Below are 4,917 nucleotides of genomic sequence, written 5' to 3'. Positions count from 1 at the left end.
GGAAGGGAGGGAGAGAGGGAGAAAAGAAAGTATGAGTGAGGTATAGCGTTGGTAAAAATGTATTTTGTTTTGCTTTTGAGGCAGGGGTTCACTCTGTAGTCTTGGCTGGCCTTGAACTCAGAGTTCAACCTGCGACTGTCTACTTCTTAAGCTTTGGGGCTAAAAGCATGCAGCACTACACCTGAACTCATTGGTAAAAATGTAAACATCACAGAAGTGAGAGTAATGTGAAATAGACTCAACACCAGCCCTTGAGGACGCATGGCCGCAGCTTGCCACACATCCATGCTATGTCCCTGCTGCCCCCTCCTCCCACCTCCATGTTCGGGCACCTTACCCACTGAACTTTTTACTCTTAAGTGTCAACACTTGTTGCTCAAAACTTTCCCCTCATCCAATGTCCCAGCAAGCATCGCTGCAAGGTCTTAGGCTGGTTCCTTCGTGTAAGCCTCCAGCCACTTCTCTTTCGGACCCTCCAGAAGTTCTCCTGTCCTGGCTCCACCCACCTGTGCTCCCCTCCTACACAGGGCATCATGGTCCAGGGAAGGGCACTGTGTTACCTTTGTCATTGTGACAGATGCTGCACATTGAAAGGAAGGAAGGCTTTTTCAGCCCATGGTTTCACGGATTTTGGTCAGTGATGGGCTGATTGGCTGGTGAGATGGTTAGGTAGGGCAGCATTGTAGTGTCCTGTGCATGTGGCGAAGGAGGCTGCAGAGAGCACAGAGAGGGTGGCATCCTGACAAGCTTCCGTGGCCACAGATACACCTCAAAGATTGATCTCCCCTAACGAGGCTCCACCTTCAGCATGTGAGCCTTTCAGGGGACGCTATATTCAAACCTCAACAGGCACCACGGCCCTTCAGCTCATCTCTGTGTTCTCGAAGCTGCCCCTTGACAGCAGCAGTCTCCCCAAGAGCAGTTCCTGCGATCCATCCCCAACTCCACCTCTGGCCTGGCACATACCTTTAATCCCAGCACTCAGGAGGCAGAGGCAAGTAGATCTCTGAGTTCAAGGCCAGCCTGGTCTACAGAGCTACTTCCAGGACAGTGAATGCTACACAGAGAAACCCTGTCTTGAGGCAGGATGGGGGATTGGGGGTTCAGGGGTGGGGGAGTATAATTCAACAACTTCACCTCTGTTTTTCCATTAAGAACGCTCGGTAGGATCTGCCTCAAAGTGCTGCTGCTATGAGTGGTAGGGAGGAACGCTCTGCCCTGCCTTAGTATAGACTTCAGCTGGACTTGAGAAGTCAGCTATGTCAGACCAACAGGAGAAACACACAGATTTTATTTTACACGTGCATGGAAAACTTCCAAGAAAAGTAAGAACCCAAAATGACCCCCTCCAAATCTTCACATGGTAGTAGTGAAATGTATTGATAATTTAAATGTACCCAGAGGCGGGGGGGTGGGGGGTAGGGGTGCCTTTTTAAATGTATATAGAGTCTTAAAGAACCCAAGCTGACCTAAAAGTCACCATAGAAACCAGATTGGCTTCAATTTGGAATCGTCCTGCCTCTTTCTCCAAAGTGTTAGAAATCCAGACATGTATAACTATAGCTGGATGAAGGAAGTTGTTGTAACAAGGTTGGTTTGTAAAGACATTTTCCAGCCTCAAGCCTGTTTCTTGTAACAGGAATGTTTCTTCTCTTCCATAGAAGGAGAAAAGGTGACCTTAGAGGTCCTTCCATATCTGCAGGCTTTTAAGAACCTTTTGTTCCATAAAACCCTCAGCCAAAGTGGCATAATCAGGGCTGCCTGGCTCTGCTGCCCCTCAGTTAAATTAGATAACATGCCTTGCTTTAGAAGATAGTTATTACAGTCATTTTACAGATGGGGAAACTGAGGCTCAGAGAGACCTAGGCACATCTCCAGCTCCTGCTGGCAAAAGCAGAAGGCCCTGGAGGTCCAGTTCTCATCTGCCTTGGCTCCCAAGCCAAACTGCTGCCTGCCCGGGGCAACTGTCCCCACCCTTTGCACGCCTGTATTCATCCCAGTCAGAAAGAAGAAAGAGAGGCCACTCTAGAAGAGCCATAAGGTGGTCCCAAACTGTTCCCAAAGAGGAGGCCTGACAGGATTTGGTAACACACCCCTACTATACTGTCCCCTCTCCTGCAAACTAGGTTCTCCTGTTACATATGCCATACAAGGACTCCGTTTCCCAGATGTATAATAGCCTTGTGCTTCTGTGGTCCCCCTCTCCAGAAGTTGTCCAGGGCACAGCATCAGGCTGACTGGGGCAGGATGGAGGATAGGTTGGGCCTCAACCCAAAGTTACTCCTACTGTCCCCAGGCTTCCCTGGGAGTCTGGGAGAGGGTGTGGTGTGGACAGGCCTGCTGGGTGAGAACAGATTTGGAAGGAGGCTCAGGAAGGGTGTGAGGGAGGGTGGGCCTCTCAGGCTCAGCTGTGATCACACAGGAAGCATGCACGAAGCTTCTACAGAGTACCAGTCAGGGCCCAGCAGTCTCTCCGAAGGCTGTGGCACGGCCTGCCACCTTAGCCGTGCGAGTAGGCAACTAGGCTTTGGATGGAGCCTTCCACCCTGATCAGGTGGTTCACCAACTCTGTTTCCTGGGTGGTGGACAAGGAGCATAAAGAAGCCAGTCCCCAGTTGTCCACAGAACTGGAAGGATCCGGTGGCCAAACTGCCTTCACAAACCCAGCTGGCTACAGCTTGTTTCCCCAGCTTCCCTCCCTCAAGGAAGAAGGGGCAGACAGGGTCTGATGACTCATCGAGGAGCCATCCTCTCATCCCACCCCCAGGCCTGACCCAACCCAGTCCAACTTCTATACTACAGGCTAATGACCAGCCTCTCGTGGCGTGGGAGGGAAGGGTCTCAGCTTCCTTTCCCAAGGCCTGCTCAGGTCTGCCTGCTCCACGGTAGGTCACAAACCTGTCTTTATGGCGTGGGGCTGGAGGAGTGAGCAGCACCCTTCCTGAAGGCAGATGGCCACAGGAGACCAGAGATCATTCTCTCCTGTTCATAAGGGGACACCTGCCCTCCCCCAGTCCCAGGGGAATGGCGCTACGCTCTCTGCCACCCCCTCCTTGGAGAGTTTGAATTCTGCCTGCAATTCTTCACTCTTACAAAGACTAGGTGAGGCACCGGCAAATCCCACTCCGCTCCGTATAGGTCAGGACTTAGTCTTTTGCTCAGTTAGCTACCTTCCTGTAGAATCCACAAGGCAGCACTTCAAGGATTTAATGTCTGCTCCCAGTGCCCACCAACCCTAGGTTCTCTTCATCCAGCAAGGCTTTGAACAGGCTGGGGGCAGAGTGTGCTATTGGCCGGGCATTGGACTTATCCCCAAGAGTTCACACATGAAAAAACAATAGTCCTTTAACAGCCAAGCCGGTGACTTCTGGAAACATTCCCATCTCTTTGTTCTTACGCATGGTGTCTAGAAGGAAACCCATTGCTCTGGTGGAAGCTGGGCCAATTGGAAGATGACACAGAGACCTCACTCTGAAGGCTTGGTCATCTTATCACCTGAACATGAGGTGAAGTCCCTCTTGAAGGGACATGTTCAGGGCACTAGCCTGCAGGGTAAGTCCTCCCTTAGAGGGAGCCTAAAACTCAGTGTTCAGTCCCAAAATCTCTTGAGAGTCTGTGGAACCTGCATCCACTCTCTCCTCTGAAACTATTCCATCGTCCTGTGTGACACCAGCATCCCATCCTGGACAATAGTCTAAGAGTCACAGGCTAGACCGTCTGAAAGCTGTTAGGAAAACAACCTAAACCACCTTCCTGCTCAAATGGGTCTTCACACCAGTTGTAAGGCTCATGCCTACCTTGTTCAGGTCCTTCCTTGGGACAGAACCTGGAGCAGAGATTGTCATCAAACAAGCACTAAGCCAAGGCCCAGAAAAAAGCAGTGACTTCTCCAGGGTCACAGAAGCCAGTCTTGGCAGCTACATCAATTTTCTTACTCTCTTAGGGCCCCTAAAAGGCCTAAGTGTGGAGCCTGAACCCCAGAATCAAGGGAAAAGGAGCTGGTTTCTGGCCGTGGCCTGTCCAAAGGATACAGACTCCATACTAGGCCAGAACATCCACCCTGAAGACAGCATGTTGCCTGGGCTGGAGGGCAGCAGATTGTGAAGTCCATCAGTGGATGTGAGTGTTACACATGGGCTCAGAAGTCTCCATTTTAAAGTTTCCAAGGAATTCCTGCTCCCTAAAATACTCTTGACTTGTTTTGGGTCCCTTCCTTGGTGAGAGTTCAGATGTCATTCCTGTAGCACCCTCCATGAAGCTCCATGTTTAGACCCTACTGGATGCTATCTGCTACCCTACTGGGTGCTATCTGCTTCTTGGTGGACTCACATGACTGTGTAAGTCTCAAACTGGAGCTGTGAACTCAATCTAACCACTTACCCAGCCTTCCTTCTGGTCCAACACCAGAAACCATGAGCTGTGCTTTGCCTCCAGTTGTATTCTGTGGCTTCACAACGTCCACCACCTCAAACCTCTGTGGCCAGATGAGTCCGACATTCCTGATATGGTCTAAGGGTCTCGATAGGGTCCATTTTCTCTACCAGTTAAAGAATTAATTGGCAGTGACTTTTTGGATCTTTCATCTGAATATCTGTACCAAATTTTTTCATCCAAACGTTACTGTGCCTCATGGCGTGCAGTGGCCCTGATGTCTGATGACACTTGAAGCCCCTGTACCATGAAACTGCAGCAGTATCGAGAGGAAACTTCCTAGAAAGTTCGGGTAGTCACCACTCTCATAACTAAATAAATAAAATGAAAAGTAAAAAAAAAAAAATAGGCAGGAAAAATCTTGAACGTAATAATAGGTCAGGGAAATCTCAGACACAGTAGACAGGGCCAACCAGTAAAGATACACACACACACACACACAGACACACACACACACAGACACACACACACACACACACACACACA

This window comes from Mus caroli, chromosome 1 (genome assembly GCF_900094665.2).
Source record: "Mus caroli chromosome 1, CAROLI_EIJ_v1.1, whole genome shotgun sequence".
In the NCBI taxonomy this organism is placed as follows: domain Eukaryota; kingdom Metazoa; phylum Chordata; class Mammalia; order Rodentia; family Muridae; genus Mus; species Mus caroli.
Note: the sequence above shows the minus strand (reverse complement) of the source record.